The following is a 19,758-nucleotide window of genomic DNA, read 5'->3' on the forward strand; positions in this document are numbered from 1 at the left end:
TTACTTCTCGTCCTCGGAAAATATTCTCCTCGACTTGGGTCTTGGGCCCTATTATGAAGTGGGTCGGGACCACAAATTCTCCAGCCCCACAATAGCCCCTCAAAATCCTGCTACCCGACCTCCTGGTTGGGGAGGGGGGTTTTGGTGATGTCGGGCTCAAACCATGGCTCGCCCAACTCTGTACTTCATTGATGTCGATGTTTTTCCATTTGCATGGGAGGTGCGCCGGATTGTGAGACATCCCTCTAGATTTACTCACGCGGCGTCTTCAACGTTTCAGTGCTCGAGGCGCGCCTTCACGAGGATATTTAAATCTTAGGGCGGCAAACAGTGTTGGAAATTGAGCCAAAATCGTCTTGTCTGTAGCATTTCTTGGAAACCTGCATAAATTAAATGCCACCAGCTCGCCCTCTATATAAGTAGGATGGGAGGTTACTCCCTTTGCATATAAACCCTTTGGCCCCTTCAAATTCCTAATCCTTCAGTTGTACTCCCAGTCTTCATCTCCAGTACAATCAACCCTTAGGATAAGATGTTTGAGGCACGAGTGGGAATGAAGAAACCACATCCGCCCCAGAGGCACTGGGTCCTTCCGAGATTCAAGGTGGTGCGGTTTGGACGAGGAAGACACAGACTCAAGACAATCCTCCGCTTTTACAAGGTGGGGGTGATATCTCTACCTCTTTCAGTCAAAATCCGAAGCAGGTACTGGTCGCATTAGATTCTTGGTGTGACATCAGTAGGGTTTCCCGTCGTCAGCGCCATCCGCTCTATCGCGAGCGTGGCTAATATGGAGGCTCATCAACTTCCTACGTGGCCACCTACAAATACCCCGCTCCCTGCACCTTTTCTTCAAAGGTGCTAGCCCCACGTTAAGTTCTTTTGCTGCCTGAGTTATGGGCATGTAAAAGTATTGGGAAAAGGTTTCCTTAGACAACGACTTGAAATTGCTGCATCTCTCTTCTCTGCACCTCTTCTTTTGCTGCTTCTTCACTCCCTTGTATCTTTTCTTTTTGCTTAGGTAGTTAGTTTTTAGTATAAGCTTGTTTAAGCTCTTTCATTGTACGTTGTACTATTTCCTTGTCTTAATAAAAGATGAATCTATTTCCTTCTAAATATTTTTCTTTTCTGTTGTAATTACTTTGTGAATGGGTGTACTACATGTGTATTTTTCTTTAATGATGCTTAGGGCAGGAAAACTTGTAACAAAAAGTTATTAATTTGAACTTATCCACCCTATCAAATATAATAATGCCAACCCACAGTAAATTAAACTTAACGAGACTAACTGAGATAACAGCTGAGTGTTCTGTAATGCACTTAAGGTAGCCGTCCGAGAGTGAGAAACTTAAAATAAACCATCCGAGAGGGTTGCCGAGTAGTGAGGGACTTTGGCCGCATTTTTGATAACACATGGCTTCTTATCCGAGGACTGAGGTATGGTTGTGCCTGGCCCAAACACAATCACATTAGTTCCCTTGGTATTGAGGATCCGAGGATAGACCGGGACTTCCATTCGATCTAGGGATTAACCCAATTATTAATGGGTAACCCCTCCATGGGATAGAGTCTGAGGACCATACAATGTCCAGGTTTTGTCCAGAACCTTTGTTTTCTCTTTCAGGTAGTTGGTTTCCCCATAAGCTTGAGTCCGAGGACCATACACTGCCTTGGTTCTATCCAAAACCTTGTATTTTTTCTTTTAAGAATTTGGTTTCCCCATAGGCTTGAGTCCGAGAAGCATACAAGGCCTTGGTTCTGTCCAAACCTTGTATTTTTTTCTTTTGAGTAGTTGGTTTCCCCATAGGCTTGAGTCCGAGGACCATACAAGGCCTTGGTTCTGTCCAAAACTTGTATTTTTTCTTTTGAGTAGTTGGTTTCCCCATAGGCTTGAGTCCGAGGACCATACAAAGCCTTGGTTCTGTCCAAAATTTTGTATTTTTTCTTTTAAGAAGTTGGTTTCCCCATAGGCTTGAGTCCGAGGACCATACAAGGCATTGGTTCTGTCCAAAACTTGTATTTTTTCTTTTGAGTAGTTGGTTTCCCCATAGGCTTGAGTCCGAGGACCATACAAGGCCTTGGTTCTGTCCAAAACTTGTATTTTTTCTTTTGAGTAGTTGGTTTCCCTATAGTCTTGAGTCCGAGGACCATACAAGGTCTTGGTTCTGTCCAAAACTTTGCATTTTTTCTTTTAAGAAGTTGGTTTCCCCATAGGCTTGAGTCCGAGGACCATACAAGGCATTGGTTCTGTCCAAAACTTGTATTTTTTCTTTTGAGTAGTTGGTTTCCCCATAGGCTTGAGTCCGAGGACCATACAAGGCCTTGGTTCTGTCCAAAACTTGTATTTTTTCTTTTGAGTAGTTGGTTTCCCCATGGACTTGAGTCCGAGGACCATACAAGGCCTTGGTTCTGTCCAAAACTTTGCATTTTTTCTTTTAAGAAGTTGGTTTCCCCATAGTCTTGAGTCCGAGGACCATACAAGGCCTTGGTTTTGTCCAAAACTTGTATTTTTTCTTTTGTGTAGTTGGATTCCCCATAGGCTTGAGTCCGAGGACCATACAAGGCCTTGGTTCTGTCCAAAACTTTGTATTTTTTCTTTTGAGTAGTTGGTTTCCCCATAGGCTTGAGTCCGAGGACCATACAAGGCCTTGGTTCTGTCCAAAACTTGTATTTTTTCTTTTGAGTAGTTGGTTTCCCCATAGGCTTGAGTCCGAGGACCATACAAGGCCTTGGTTCTGTCCAAAACTTGTATTTTTTCTTTTGAGTAGTTGGTTTCCCCATAGACTTGAGTCCGAGGACCATACAAGGCCTTGGTTCTGTCCAAAACTTTGCATTTTTTCTTTTAAGAAGTTGGTTTCCCCATAGTCTTGAGTCCGAGGACCATACAAGGCCTTGGTTTTGTCCAAAACTTGTATTTTTTCTTTTGTGTAGTTGGATTCCCCATAGGCTTGAGTCCGAGGACCATACAAGGCCTTGGTTCTGTCCAAAACTTTGTATTTTTTCTTTTGAGTAGTTGGTTTCCCCATAGGCTTGAGTCCGAGGACCATACAAGGCCTTGGTTCTGTACAAAACTTGTATATTTTCTTTTGAGTAGTTGGTTTCCCCATAGGCTTGAGTAGGAGGACCATACAAGGCCTTGGTTCTGTCCAAAACTTGTATTTTTTCTTATATCGTTTTTTTTTTTTAATTTTCGAAGACTAGCCCCTCGACCATGGTGGGGGGCGTTAGCTTGATGTTGGAAGCCCCTAGAGTTGTCCGTGCCATTGACACTGCGAGGCGTAGCCCCTAGTGGAAATTTATGTCAGGACAACAACAACGTGTTGCTGGAAATGGAAGAGCTTTCGTAGACCCTTATTTGACAAAAAGGCTTGACTCCGCCACCACCTGTGCCAACGCGCAAGCCTTCCCACAGACGGCGTCAATTGTAAGGACACAATTTGTAACGACCCACACATGATTGTGGGTTCGTACGTAAAGGGACCAAACAATACAATTTGTAGAGCGTGGGGTTGAAAGGCTAGGCCTTGGTCACCGGACAGCGGTTTAATCGTGGCTTTCATGGAAGCTTATATGAAGGTGGACTTGGCTTGACTAGCTAAGTCCTTCGTCGGTGCGGCATGTAGGGTTTACGTCCGAGGAGCGTAGTACCCTTCCCCTTCTCCTTTTTGTAGGATTTCTTTTCTCTAGGGATCCTCCCTCTCTTTTTCCCTTAGCTCTCTTTCCCTTTTATACTCGTGTGTCCTTCCCTTTCAGTGTCCACGTGTAAGTTTCACTTCCTAGGGTATAGACCTGTCTTATCAATCCGTACAGAGTGGTTGAGGGTGGTTAGGAAAGCTAAATAGCATGGTCTGGAGTATGGGCCTGTCAAATGCAGGGTTCTATTCTACGGTGTTGGCAGCTTTCTCCCTTGTCCTGCCCCTGTACTGAGTTTGTCCTTTTCTTCAAGCGTTTTGTGTGGTGCCGAGCATAAGATCGTCCTCGGCCATATATTTGGGCCTTTTTTGGATTTTTACTTCTCGTCCTTGGAAAATATTCTCCTCGGCTTGGGTCTTGGGCCCTATTATGAAGTGGGCCGGGACCACAAATTCTCCGGCCCCACACTATTAATATTTAATTTTTTAGAAATTTTGCAAGTATAGAGAATATAAGAAGAAAATATAATCTAATGACGAATTTGTCAAAATTTATTTTCAATAAAAAAATATTGGGTAAAGTTGTAATCTTAGGCTACAACTAATTTTGTTGGAAAACTTTGTACAATTAAAATTAAACAATACAAAATAATAAATAAAAATAAATAACTAAAATTACTTCATGTTATATTGCGAAAACAATTATCTAAAAAAGTTATATTGTGAAAACACATTAAAGTTTTAGTATATTGGATATGACATTAATATAAATAATTATAGACAAAAATACAAATGATACCATTTAATTTGGGTAATTGTTATTTGCATAGTATAAAATTTATTTTTGACATTTTGGTTTTATAAGTTTAAATTGGACTTTTTTTACCCTTTAACAATATTTTTACAACAATTTCATTAGTTGTCAAGTTTTTGAAACTATTTTATAAGCTAAGTGTCTCAAGATATTAGATTAATTACAAAATAGGTTCAAAAACTTGACAACTAACGAAATTGTTTTGAAAATCCTGTCAAATGGCAAAAAATAGTCATTTGAGTTTGTTATTACTGTTAGTCCTTCCATCTTTTACATCGGTTAACTATTAAAAGGCAATTTATAATGCTAACAAATTATGAAAATTTCATTTTTATTTTTAAATGCAATATATAATAAAGAGCAATTATCAATTTATCATAGGACATATGCCATAAGTTGAAATTTTATTCTATCTGCAAAAAATATGTTTTAAAAAAAGTGCTACGTCCACAATATTTTTACAATAAATCATAGGTAATTAGCTGTTATTGGTTCTAATTTGAACTTACTATTGAAATTACGTATTTGCCCCACCAACAACAACTCACAACCCACAACAACTTGTCACTTAGAATTTATTGTAAGAATATCGTGAAAATGTTGTGGATATAGAATTTCTCTATATATACATTCTTGTAACATCTATTTTTTGGACTTGGATTGAATCAACAAGTGTCTGAAATGTTAATCAGATATGAGGATAAGGTATGGGAGTTTTAAATAGCATATGGTGATTAAAAAAATGGTTTACATACCATATGCTACAAGAAAATTTAATGTCTCATTGTATTTACATGTAATCTATCATCAGAAAGGACTCCAACAAATTATAGTGGAATTCCTTTTGTGACCGTCAATTTATATAATTATTATATATCTTTAGGTTAAATTACAAAAAAACCTAGGTTCGAGGGAATGACATTCTACCTCAAAACTTAAGACAAATGATACTCTTGTTCCTATAAAAAAAAAAAAAAAAAAAAAATGATACTCTTGTTCCTTTGAAGTACGAAAGAAATCCACATATTAGTCATTTCGTCGACAACAATTAACACAACCGTGTTTGGTGCTATAAGAATTGTAGAAGCCTAGAAGGTAAGGAAGAAATACTAGAGGTATTTGGTTTGCGGACCTGTAGACAAAGAGTTGCGTTTGGAACTGTTAAGGGAAAAAGGAGAATTACCAAAAATAAGTAAAAATAAAAATTATGCCAAAATACACTATTGATTAAAAATAAAGTATTACATTTTCCACTATGGAAGCTTCACTTAGGTTCTTTTGCAGTAACTCCATTCTCAACCACCAAGTCTTTGCCAAAACAGAACCTTATTATGCGTCCTCTCTCTCAAGAGTCACAGGTCTCGTGAGATTCGGGGAAAATGCATAGAGGCCGTCTTCTTTATCAGATTTTGATTCAGCTACCAAAAGGTCTGCATTGGTTCCACTCATTACTAGATTTTTAGGGCAGAAGACCCGAATTGTTGAGAATGCCATCATTTCAACTTGGTTATCACTCAAAATAGGTTGGGTGGTTCAAATTCGGTGGTGGGGCAGATTTGTTTAGAAACAGATCAAGTATATATTATGATGTGTAATTCTGTTAATGCAAAAAACATTATCATGTGGGAAAAAAAAAAAAAGCCACATCATTATTCCGTTAAATACATAAACTAAGCATTTAGTGAGCAAATTTTAGGTACCACATTCTATAATTGTTTTGTTTCAAACCCATGGGTAGAATTTACCCTTGAAAACCGACATGCAAGGGGGTGCCTAAAAGCTTATAAACACATGGTAAAGTTTATACTTAATCAATATGGGATATTAGGATCATAACATGTTTGTAGGAGTGTGCATCAAATCCATCAACTCAATGAAACTGACCCAACTCAACCTAAATCCTTAGGTTGGTCACCGTAGGTTGGTGGGTTGGGTTGATATTTTTAACCCATTTGACCCAACCCAACCCACTATGTACATAAATTTATATTTTTTTAGAGATATATATATATATATATATATTTTGGAATATAACTTAAGAAAATTATATGCCTCATAATATATTATTGAATACAAATGTTTAAATAATTCATGAAAACTCAATTTTGAGAAGGCATAAAATAGATAAGCATAACCCCCTTGATCTAACCCAACCCATGAGGGTTTGATTGAGTTGGGTTCTACACTTGTGATGGGTTGAATTGAAAATTTCTCAACTCGACAAGATCTGTTGGGTTGAAAAACTCTCCAACTTGACCCAAACACACAAGGCCGACCCTACCACTAGGCTAATTAGGCGATCGCCTAGCTAAGGCCCTCAACGGAGGAATAATATCACCATTTTTGTTCAATAAAATGCCACAGTGGTGGATGATTGACTAATGTTCACAATATTTTCACAAAAAGTTCTAGGTGGTAATTTGTTATGGATAGTTAAAAAAATTATATCAGTAGTGGATCCAAATTAAATAACAAATTACCGACTAGAATTTGTTGTGAAAATATTATTGATGTAAAACAAAAAAAACAAAAAAAAAAAAAAGGGAGGGGGAATTAGCAAAGAGTAAGTGGACCAATGTCTACTCGTTTTTTTTTTTTTTTTTTTTTTTTTTTTTTTTTTTTTTTTTGGGTAGCTTTATATATGTATACTAGTAGTTTTAAAAAAACTCTAAGTTTTGTGAAAAATTAATCAAGTCTTAAAATGATTCTTTAGATAATTTGTTACTAGCAAATGAACACAATATAATAATAATAAAAAATGTGCAATCTCAAAAAGGAATTAAAAATTTTTCAAAAAAAAAAGGTTATAAAAAATGTAGATGAACATAAACAACAGGAAATTTATTAAAAAGAACTAAAAATTTTTTTTTGCATCTAAACAAATTAGAAGAATAGATTTTAAGTATAAAAAATATATATTTTATTTAATAAAATTTAAATATATAAGAGGGCTCAATTTAAACATTGAGGGAGAGAATATTTGAGTTGGTTGAGAAAAAGCGATCAAGTGCAAGGGAGTTCCAGTTCCAGCAGCGCCGATTTGAGTTCGATCATCAAATTCAACAGAGCAGAGGAACTTCATTTTCATTTTATGTAAGGCTGCTTCCATTTCCAAATACATTTAATATTATGAGTTACATCTGTAGTTAGTTGTGAACGATTGCTTTTCCAAAAATTAAGGTTGATCTTCTTTGTATTGATTCTTTGTAGTTATTATCTCTTGTCTCTGCCTTTTGATTTAGAGAACATTATTAACTCCCATTCCTTGTTTTAGTAATGCTTTCTTTTTCAGTTTTAGAAATTATCTTCTTCTTTTTTAAATATAAATAAAATAAGCTAAAATTTTGAAGGTTCTCTTGCTTCCAACAGTTCATCTATTCAGTAGATATTGATGGGAAAATTAAGGCTTCATTAGATGATCGCTTACGTCGACTACTTAACTGTCGCACATGGGGCCAATTTTGCAAGACAATGGCCTTCAGTGCTGACGGGAAAAGGTAGTATTGATGTTTTACTACTGATCTAACTGTTTATTTCTATCAAAAATTTCACAATGATCGGGCGATTGCTCATGTTTCTTTTATTGCGTGCATTAAAGGCTGTTCATATGTGAGACTAGTAAAGAAGGACGATCATACCTTTTGGAATTGGATGAATTTCAGGTTGTGCCATTTGATATAGTTCATGGCTACCGGTGACAATAGTTACCTCTTGACAACTACTGCTGTCAGAGGTGGATTACCGATAATGCCCATGGAAACCCTTTTTCTAGATGTGCTTGGCAGTATTTTGAAGCTCTTATAATTTAACAATCTTTACCTTGAATATCTTTTAGGCTGCTCCTTGCATTAGATTTAACAAGGAAGGGATACAGCTTGCTGTATCAACAAGTGAGAATGGAATCAAAATACTTGCAAATGCTGATTGAGTACGGCTTCTGCGTTCTATTGTAAATCAAGCTGTTGATACCTCCAGAGTGGCTCCTGCAACTATTGCAAAGGTACTACTTTCTTTTTAACTTTTATAGGAACTTCAAATGTGTACATGCTTCTTAATTAACATTGCTTATTTTTCAAATGTGTTCAACTGCTGGAATGAGCACTTGATATTAGTTGAAGTCCACAGAAACACTAAAGCTTTTGATTTTCTGAAGAATATTCTTATCAAAATTTTAGAAGAATATTTCAGGAGCTAAAATTCTTATTGACATCTACACGCATGTTTTTTCTTGTGCCTATCATACATTTTTTTGGTAGTCTGAGATATTGATGTCTATGCGTATGCTTAGTACAGATTTCTTGATTATATTTTAGTCTCTTTTATGTATAATTGCAGCCACAGGCGTAGTTTGTGCTGAATTATTAAAAATAAATAATAATAAAATAACTCAAACCCTTCACTTAATTGCTCCTTCCCTCATATTTCCACTGAGAAGAAACATAGCTTGGAATCAGAAGCAGCAGATTGAATGGAAAGGAGTGAGAAGCAGAGAATTGAAAGAGTAGAGACAGCTGAAAGGAGAGAGAGGCAGAGAAATTACACTGACAAGAATGACATTGACATTATTAGCAATCTACCGGACTGTCTCCTTTGCCACATCCTCTCCTTTCTCCCAATCAGGGATGCTATCGTCACAAGCATTTTGTCAACCAGGCAGAGGCCTCTTTGGACTCTTGTCCCACACGATTCCTCTGATGACGTTGGAGAACGTTCAATGACCTTGCAGGTTTGAAAAATCTTACGCACACTTGTATATAAGTTTTGAAGTTGGACAATAACAATGTCCTCTAGGAAGGCTAATAATCTCTGTCACTTGATGATAGGTGTCGTTGGCAAATAATTATACTGCATTTGTAGACTGTGTGATCTGGAATCCTAATGGTGCGCTTTTTGGTATGTTACCTTGAGGGGGTTTATTTATAACTGAAAACATGATTTAAAGTCACGTTTATTGATTTGATTTCTTAATTTTTAAATGGGAGGTAGAGTGGAGATAGGGTTTGAACTCAAAACCACTTCTCCCAAAACCTTAAGCTATGAGGAATGAGTGAAATTAATCATTTAAAAACTATTTTGACATTCAACAAATAAAAAATTCTGCAATTTATAACCAGATATAACAGATATGTGAATAATAACATATCGCATTTTTATTTTTAGCATTTTGAGTTTCCTTTTCAACAATAGGACATTTAGTAAGGCTATTTTACAATTATAAAACAAGGAAGAAAAGGAGTATATTCTTGAGAAACAATTTGCTCCTCTGATGATCTTTCCTGCTTTCCATTCAGGTGTTGCATATTTGAAACATATAGTGCAAATATATTCCTATCACGGTGGTAACGATTTGCACAACCACCTGGAGGTTTGTTTATATGCGTGTGTGTGTGTGTGTGTGTGTGTCTCTATGTCTGTGTCTGTGTTTGTATACTTATATGGTTTTTAGTAAAATATGATGCTAACTGGTTCTTTTAGCTCCTTTTGTTAGTAATTGTGTGTCTGCCATGAAATTTTCTTCAAATTGACGCTCATGTCGGTATGGTTAGTGATATTGCCTTTCCACATTCAAGCACACAACTATGCATCATAACTTCTGGAGAGGACAAGACTATTAAGGTTTACTTTACTTGGCATATATTTTGAGTATAATAATGAGGCTGGACTACATTGTGAAAGACTGAAAGTTCATTTCTGTTCAGGGGTGGGATGCTGTCACTGGCAATAAGCTGTACACGTTTGTAGGGCATGAAGCACCGGTTTATTCTGTGTTCCCTCATCATAAGGAAAACATTCAGGTATTCAGTTGTTTTATTTGCACTTTTTCTAGTTGACAGTTTTCTTTAACTTTTCTTGAGAGACATCCAATGCTTGTTTCTCATGCCTCAGTCAGAGTTTTAGCTGCTTTACCTAAATATTTTGGTGCACTTATTATGCACCAAGGCAAGAGATTTCTTTTTTCTCTTTCTTTGTTGCTTTTGTTTTGTCAAATTACCATTTTTGCTTATTTTGCTTTCATTAATAATCCATATGGTTAATATATATATTGATATTTTCATGGTACTAAAAATGACACTATTCATTTCTGCTTTTTTCCTTTCAACTCTTAATTGTGTTTGAAAAAAAATGGGAAATGCGAGTCTTAGTTGTCACACCCTAATAATCCATAGGGTTGCCACTTGGTCTCCCCCCCCCCCCCCCTTCTTCTTCCTTTTTCTCCTGCTGTGTGGATTTGGTTTAGATCATTAAAGGTTTTTTTGCTTCCAACGGTTCATCTTTTCAACAGATACTGATGGGAAAATTAAGGTTTGGTTATATGATGACATGGGTGGAAGAGTTGATTTTGACGCTCTGGGCCAATCTTGCACAACAATGGCCTACAGTGCTGACAGGACAAGGTTGTAATGATGTTTTATTAATGATCCAACTAAAATTCCTTAAAATTTTAACTATTGTTGGCCAATTGCTTGAGCTTTATATCATGTTTCTTTTTTATTGTGTTCATCATAAGCTATTCCCATGTGGGACTAGAGAAGGAGAATCATACCTTGTGGAATGGAATGAAAATGATGGGGCTATCAAGCGTGTATATAATGGTCTTTGGAAGCGGTTGTGGGGGTTGTGCAATTTGATACAATGCAGAACTGGTTCCTAGCTACTGGAGACGAGTTTCAAATAAAATTTTGGGACATGGACAACGTTGACATCTTGCCAACTACTGCTGCAAAGGGTGGATTACCGGTAATGCCTATGGAAGCCCTTTTCTTGATGTGCTTAGCAGTACTTTGAAGCCCTTCTTATAATTAATCTTTACATTGAATATCATTTAGGCTTCTCCTTGCATTCAATTTAACAAGGTAGAGATACTGTTAGCTGTATCGACAAGAAAGAATTGAATCAATATACTTGCAAATGCTGATGGTCTATGGCTTTTGCATTCTATTGAAAATCGTGCAGTTGATGCCTCCAGAGGATAGAAGGCTTATAGTTCATGATGGGGGTTTTTTTGAAAGGTATGTATGTTTGTGAAGTTCATGAGGTTGAGGACGCATTTTCAAGCTCTTATTAGTTAGCAGATTGTAGAAGTTAAGGACTTTATTATGCACTAAAGATTTTTATTATGTTGTGTTAATTATTTTCATGGAAAATAGTACCAACACGATGTTTGAGCAATAACACTACAATGCCATTAGATAGGGCATTCACATGGAGATTGATAATGATGTAAAGGGATAAAATAAATTTTTTTCCATTATGGTTGTCATCTGCTTTGTGCCAAAACTTCAAACCTTGCTAGATCCCAATCTATTGTTGTCACATTAATTAACAAGGTAATGTGACAACTATCTTCTCAAAAAAAAAAAAAAAAAAGAGGTAATGTGACAACTAGAAAATCTCAAGGTAATGTGACAACTATCTTCTTTCATTACATAATTATTTGTCCTCAAATATCGCTCTAGCCCTTTCAAAAGAAAAATGCCTCTAGCCAGCCATCATTTAATGAAAGAGTTAAACATTTTTGGTACTATAGTGAAAAACACAAAAGGTTAGTACTACCACAAAAGCTTCATAGACAACACTAGCTGTCAGTATTACAAACTCACAAAACTTCCCTTGTCCAGCTATATAAACATGTAGGAGTTTTCTACTAAGGTTGCTAATTCGCTGAATTCCCTGAATAGCTTTTGGTCAATGGTCTTGAAACATACATTTTGCATTTCATACATAATTGACAACATCAGCAAAACAAATACTGCTGATACACCTATCCTCTAAGGTATAATGTTGACCTCTCAAATCGCCAAGCAGGTTGCTATAGTCTTATCTTGTACATTCTAATAATTTAAACACCCGGCCAAATATTTATGCCCCTCTTTATTTGCCCACATCCTCTGCTTTTGGAGTGCCTTAAAATAATCTTCCTTCTTAGACAGTATGCAAAACAATGATCTCAATTTAATTCTCTTTGCAAGGTCCCTTACATAGTCCTTGCACAGTTTCCCCTATATAAGTTAGACTTGGTTAAAAGTTCAATGTGGACTAACACTGTGTATGAATTAATGTCACACCCATCATACACAACCCAAAGAATTTCAATAAATACAAAAATTAGATTGATGCAGGACAAGCAGAATTTTGAAACAAGAAATTGAAGAACAGGGAAAATCAAGATAAATAAACTAGGAGCCGATACTTAGGCTTGCTTGAAGTCAACATCAAGTGAAAGAAAACCACTAGGAGACTACCTAGGGCATGTTTGGTAGACTGTAATAGGCGCTGTAATGTAATAATTATTCCTATGATTTAGTTATTCTTTAGTTTGGTTATATTTTTATTACAAGGAATAGTCATTCCTTATAAATAGCTATTCTTCAAAATGAGGAATAACTATTCCTCTTTAAAAGGTTGTATTAGCTACTCTTTAGTAAGTGCAATAATTTCAAAACTTAATATATTTCCAAATAAACAAACTTTCCATATACATCTAACAATTATAAAAATAAAAAAATCATAAAAAATAACACATATCTCTCTTAAATTTAAAAGTAACAATTTTTTAAGGAGATATAATTGTATGAGTAAGATATTTCCTAAAATAAATGTTAAGTTTCATTCTAATGTTATAACTTAGAACCAAATTAATGAATATATTTAGTTATTACATTACAACACACTTTATTACTAGTAATAAAGATTACAATTCATGTCATAATTTCCATTTAATGTACCAAACGTACCCCTACTGTTGGCTAAAGTCGGTATCAAACCTACTGTTGCCTAATTCTAATTGTTATAAGAGTCAACACCTAGAGTTGTTTGGAGTAAACACATTATAGTTCTTTAATAGGCTAATAAACCCTAATAATTCTAATTGTTGTAAGAAACCCTCATTGGATTATTACAAAAATATCCTTGACTTTAAGTAAAAATACTAATAAACTGTATTAAATACTATGGCCTAAAATAAAATACAGTTAACTCTAAAAAGAAATTAAAATAAAATTCTCCCAATTATATATATTTTCTTGTTGGATGATTTCACAACTACCATTATAAAGATTTGGCACACCAAGCATCTGCCGGTTAGCATGACTCATCTCAGATCTTGCAACAAATTATCCGAGTCTGATCAGTGTTTGAAAAGAAATATAGCAAGGTACATGAAACCTAAGTTAGGAAAATGCAGTATACAATGAAAGCTTTCATTTACCATAAACCATCTTTCATGGTTAAAAGTGCAACTCCACAATAGACATTTTGAACATTTTTTGTTATCTACTCATATCCCAAAGGATTTCTAGACCAAAATTTACAGGAAATAAAATTCACCAATAGTTTATCATCTTCAGGATTTAACAACCTTGGCCACATCCATAGTGTGTTCCTTCTCATTGCTATTGCTAGATGACCAATGGTTAATTTTCCGATCATGTGATATGGTTGCTATGTAACGCTCATCTCCTACATGTACACCTAAGGACATGACTTTTGCTTAATGTCCATCGAGTGTCTTCATGGGTGGACCAAATCATAGTTGTCATGTCATTGGAAGCAGTTAGCAAGAAATATCCTTGTTGAGGCTCAAACTTTACTTGTGAAATCTGGTTGGAATGTGCTGGTATGGAATGCAAAGTATTTCTCTATATTAGATCCCAGATTCGACAGGTATTGTCCTCAACCCAGGTGGCTAAATGATAGCCATTGGGAGAGAAGCTAACACCCAGAATTGGCTTGTCCTGGCCTTCCAAGGCAAGAAACTTTTCCCTTTTGAAGGTCCCAAACACGAGCAATCGCATCAAGTCCACAAGATGCAGCTAGTGATCCATCATGATGGAAATCTAGCCCATAGACAGTCCTACTGTAACCTTGAAGAATTAATTCCATCCCAGTTTTCACATCCCACAACCTCCAAGTCTTGTCGAAGCTAGTAGTGCCCAAGTACTTTCCTGATGGATGGAATGAGATGTGTGCAAGGCAGTCCAAATGGCCCTCAAATGTCCGCAACAAAGATCCTTTAGTGCTTTTCACAACCTTGTATTAGAATCAGCAGAGGCAGTAGCTAGATGATCATGCACAGGAGAAAATGTGACATCAGTAGCATGCTATGTTTTACCTTTAATGCAGAGACCATTTCAAAATCTTCGTGTCCCTTTGATGTAGAAACCAAACCTCTTTAACTTGCCTTGATCCCCAATAAAAATCCCTTGATGCTTCAGACTCCAATCCAACTTTGCATTTATTTCCCTTTTCCTCTGTGCACGTGTAATACGCATAGCTGCCGCAGCAAAAGGGAGTACTTAGCAAGGGTAAAATCTACTACACAGTGTTTTCATAACTGAAGATGTCAATATGAAAGCTATGTGTGTAACAACCACCGCCCACTTTGTAATATCAACTCTGGCATTCCTGAGAGCTGAAGTGACTTGTGTATAAAAGGGATATTGAATAGTTTCTTCATCAATGTCTGCTTTTGCTTTTGCAGCAGAAGCCACAGCCTCTTCCTTCTCCTCCTCCTCATGAGGAGCTTTCATCAGCATCTAGTTTTGCCATAATCGTCATCAACCTCTCATGTCTTTCTATCTCTTTTTCTCTAAAAAGGGTGACAGGTTCACCAAGCTTGCGAAGAAGACAAGTCTGGACAACCATGTCATAAGTAATAGAAGGCACCGCTAGAGCTTTAACACATGACTTCATCATAAGCCCCTGTATCAATTTTTCCTGCCACTCTCTCACCAGTCTAATCTCCTTACGCTGTTGATGAAACGGTGTTGCCTGAGAACAAGAAATTAGAGAACAATAGAAATAAAGATACATAACTTAGGAGTATGTAAAAGCAAAAACTAGAAATAAAGATACATAACTTAGGAATATGGTACGTAATCATGTCCTGCACAATGGAGGCCAAGCTGATGTTTATGGTTCCATTCATCCCATTCATCAAATTCACTACAGGTTTACGGAGTTTTCAACCCTAACAAACCAATCTACTCGCCTCCCTCCACCCCCATCGCTTGTAAGTTTGGTTCCCCCTCCTACGGATTGGGTCAAGCTTATTGTTGATGCTACCATATCAGCTACCAAGGTAGCTCTAGCAGTAGTTGCTTGAAACAACAGTGGTGATGTGATCAAGGATTGGGCTAAGTTGCAAAATAGTTGCTTGCCCCTACTAGCTGAAGCATCATCAATTCTTTGGGCTGTCCAGTTAGCAAAATCAGAAGCATGGTCCCAAATTATTGTTGAGGGTGACGCTAAAATTTGTTTCGACTCCTTATATGCTGACTGGTCAATCAAAACCGTGCTGGATAACTCTTTATGTTTAGCTGAATCTTTTTCTAGTTGTTCCTTTAGTTGGGTTAAGAGAAACTGCAATGTTGCAGCTCACAAAATTGCTATGTTTGCTTTAAATTCCAATGTTTCCTTTTGTTTCAATAATGGCAATCTGCCCCCTTTTTGCATTCTGCTTTTCTGCTTGTAAGGTGGATTGCTCCTTTGTAATTTCTTTTGACTAATACAAATTGCAGATTATAAAAAAAAAAAAAAAAAAAACATAATTTAGGAGTATGTAAAAGCGAAAACTCAAATACCAAGATGTAGGGTGGACAGTGGACTCATCTCAAAAATAGTACAACCATAGCTTACAATAATAATAATAATAATCTCTACTAAGAAACTAGAACAGAAGGCATTGTCAAATGACTCAAATCCGTTCACTTTACTAACACAATAATGTCTCTAGAAATTGAGTTTTCGGCTTTTTGCGTAATGGAGAATGCAGAAACAGAGACATATCTCAAAACTAGTACAACCTTAACTTCAAAAATAAACAACAACAACAATAATAATAATAATCTATACTAAGAAAATGATACATTAGGCATTGTCAAATCCATTCACATTACATCAGATCTAAAGCACTTGAAAAAAATGAAGATATTCTCCAATAATAATCCATGTGGTTAATATATATATATATATATATATGGCACTATTCATTTCCTCTTTTTCTTTCAAATTGGAAATGTGAATCTTAATTGTCACACCCTAATAATGCATAGGCTTGCCACTTGGTCTTTCTCTCTCTCTCTCTCTCCCCCCCCCCCTTTTTTGCTTCAAACAGTTCATCTTTTCAGCTTTATATCATATTTCTTTTATTGTGTTCATCATAGGCTATTCCCATGTGGGAATAGTGAAGGAGGAAAATCATACCTTGTGGAATGGAATGAAAATGACGGGGCTATCAAACGTGTATATAATGGTCTTTGGAAGCGGTCTGTGGGGGTTGTGCAATGGTTGTGCAATTTGATACAATGAGGAACGAGTTCCTGCCTACTGGTGATGAGTTCAAATAAAATTTTGGGACATGGACAATGTTGACATCTTGACAACTACTACTGCAAAGGGTGGATTACTATTAATGCCTGTGGAATCCCTTTTCTTGATGTGCTTGGCAGTATTTTGAAGCCCTTCTTATAATTAAACAATCTTTTCCTTGAATATCTTTTAGGCGTCTCCTTGCATTCGATTTAACAAGGAAGGGATACTGCTCACTGTATCAACAAGAGAGAATGGAATCAAAATACTTACAAATGCTGATGGTTTACGGCTTTTGCGTTCTATTGAAAATTGTGCAGTTGATACCTCCAGAGGATAGAAGACTTATAGTTCATGGGGCTTCTATTGAAGTTGTGTTTGCTTGTAAAGGTGATGAGGTTGAGTACTTAAATTCAGGTTCTCATACAAGGTGAGGCAATGAAGGTTATGTTTCATCAGTTTGGCCACATTAAGGCTTCATTTGCAAGTGATTGGCCGGGTGTGAGCAACACGATGTTTGAGCAACAACCTAAACGCTACAATGCCTTGATTTCTAGGAGTCAGGATTCTGTGTATTAAATTAGGTCTTACCAGATTTTTGGGAGTCAGGATTTTGTGTATTAAATTAGGTCTCTGGTAAAAGGAACTTAAATGATTCATGCCTTGTTGACTATTCTATGGGCAACAGAAAACAAATTGCAAGTATACTTGCAATGGAAAGGGCATTCACATGGAAATTGATAGCGATGGAAGACAGAAGAAATTGATGAAATTTTGAGAGAGTTAAGGATGACATAGGTAAGAAAATGAAGAAAAGGTTGTGGATTGGGGGAAAATAAAAACAGAAGAGTGGCCAGTGATCCCTAATAAAAATCCCTTCCTGCTTCAGACCACAATCCAACTCTGCATCTGCATCCATATCTTCATTTAGAGCTGGTAGAGCTGGTAGCTAAGAGCAGTTTTCCATGTCTTGAGAATGAACAACCAAAGAGTGACCAGTGATCCCCAATAAAAATCCCTTCCAGCTTCAAACCACAGTCCAACTCTGCATCTGCATCCATATCTTCATTCAGATCCTCCCTTTTCCTCTGCGCAAGTGTAATACACGAAGCTGCATGCGGAACAGAGTACTCTGCAATATCAACTTTAGCATTCTTGAGAGCCAAAGTGCCTTTTGTTTAAAAGGGATATTAAATAGTTACTTCCTCAACATTTGCTTTTGCAGCAAAAGCCACGCCCTCTTCCTCCTCCTTATGAGGAGATTCATCAATAGCTGCCCTTCAGCATCCAGTTTCCCATAATCGTCAGCAACCTCTCATGCCTTTCCATCTCCTTTTCTCTGAAAAGTATGATTGGTTCACCAAGCTTGCGAAGAAGACAAGTCTGGACAGCCATGTCATAATTAATAGTAGGCACACCTAGAGCTTTAACACAGCTTCGTTATAAACCTCTTTACTTTGTTGATGAAATTGTGCTGCTTGAGGAACAGTTAAAATAAAGATAAATAACCTAGGAGTAGTACTGTGTTGGGCTTGAGAAAGATGGTGCATAGAAAATTCCACTATGAAATTGGAGAATATAAATATAGTACTAAGAAATTGGTACAGGAGGCATTCTCAAATCCATTTTCATTACATCAGATCTAAAGCACTATCAAATCTGTTCACATTACTAACACAATAGTGTCTCTGGCAGTTGAGTTTTTGACTTTTTGAGAATGCATTGAATCGAACGAATGGCACACCTTGAGTTTTTGCCTTATAGAGTTGTATTGACTAGAGATTATAGCTATTCCTAACAATGAACTTGACCACAATGTTGGTACTTTTCTAGCCTTGAATTGAAACATAAAGTAGGTATATATAATACAAATTAAAAACCAGAAAATAAATAAATAAAATTTGTTATCGATTCAATTTTGTTTAGGAGCTCATAACTATTCTTTGAAGAAAAATGAGAGTTTTTATATAGAATTTATTGTTAATCAGACTTCGTCATCCACATAGAATTTATTGCTGATCAAACTTAACTTCTTATGTGAACCGAAAAATTACAAGATTTATGAGTCAAAAGAAATTGACAACTATGAAAAAGTAAAGAAGCTACTGATACCATCATACACCCTTAGTGCGATGGTCACTTTGCAAGTATAAGTACTTGTGGGGTGTGAGGAACAAGGGCCGAGGTTCAAGTCTTCAAGAGAGAGCTTCACACACATATACACTTAGATTAGGCTAGAGTAGAATTTCTATCTTGTAAAATAAAGTCTTCAAGAGAGAGCTTCACACACATATACACTTAGATTAGGCTAGAGTAGAATTTCTATCTTGTAAAATAAAAAAATAAAAAATAAATAAAAAAAAAAGCTTTACTTTAAAAAAAATAGTATGACTATCTAAGGAAATTTCTTTTTACTAATTAATTGGATAAGGATTTTTTTTTTTCCTTAGACATAAATATTGTTTATTAACGCTACTCCTTGTACTTTTGTGAAATTGTTCATGTTATTAAAAAAAATGAAATTATTGTTAGCAATAAAAAAAGGGGGTGTAAAAGGGCATGATAGAAAATTCATGGAAAATGGAAAGCTTTTAAATATGGGACCTATGGGTACAAAGGAATATATTATTGAACAGTTCCACATAAGAAAGGCACAAGATCAAAATCATATATATGTTTTGCGATTATCACCTATTTTTCACACTTCGAAAAAGGAATAGTTAGTTGAAAAACCCTCCTAAAATGAAAAGGATTATTAGCTTGTTGGATAAGACGGAAAGCCTATGACTCAAATTCTCCATCTAGAAAGAAAGACAAATAAACAAAGACTCCCAACAGGCATAGGAGATCGGATTTAGCCTTAGGTCAGTGTAATAGCCCTAGTTAGGGCTATTGCACCATGCAATTATCTTGTGTTGTGAGATGTAAAAGTTACATAGTAAAAAAATTAAAAGGTTAAAAAGATAATGAAAAATTATAAAGTTAATTTTTTTTCTTTTACTA

At 36.1% G+C, this 19,758-nt stretch overlaps 1 protein-coding gene and 2 long non-coding RNA genes across 6 annotated transcripts in view; 2 read left to right on the forward strand and 1 right to left on the reverse strand.

The window, feature by feature from the left end:
- The window catches only part of LOC126725749 (topless-related protein 4-like), a 102,059-nt gene that overhangs the window by 20,072 nt on the left and 62,229 nt on the right, over positions 1-19,758 (forward strand). The gene's annotated exons all lie outside the window — the stretch shown is intronic.
- LOC126725767 (uncharacterized) overlaps positions 1-19,758 on the reverse strand; it is a 122,656-nt gene that overhangs the window by 17,451 nt on the left and 85,447 nt on the right. The window lies entirely within an intron of this gene.
- Positions 11,075-11,392, forward strand: LOC126725768 (uncharacterized). The gene is made up of 2 exons (XR_007655582.1): positions 11,075-11,184; positions 11,274-11,392. It is a non-coding gene; the product is annotated as an uncharacterized LOC126725768 (long non-coding RNA).

This window comes from Quercus robur, chromosome 5 (assembly GCF_932294415.1).
Source record: "Quercus robur chromosome 5, dhQueRobu3.1, whole genome shotgun sequence".
Classification (NCBI taxonomy): Eukaryota; Viridiplantae; Streptophyta; class Magnoliopsida; order Fagales; family Fagaceae; genus Quercus; species Quercus robur.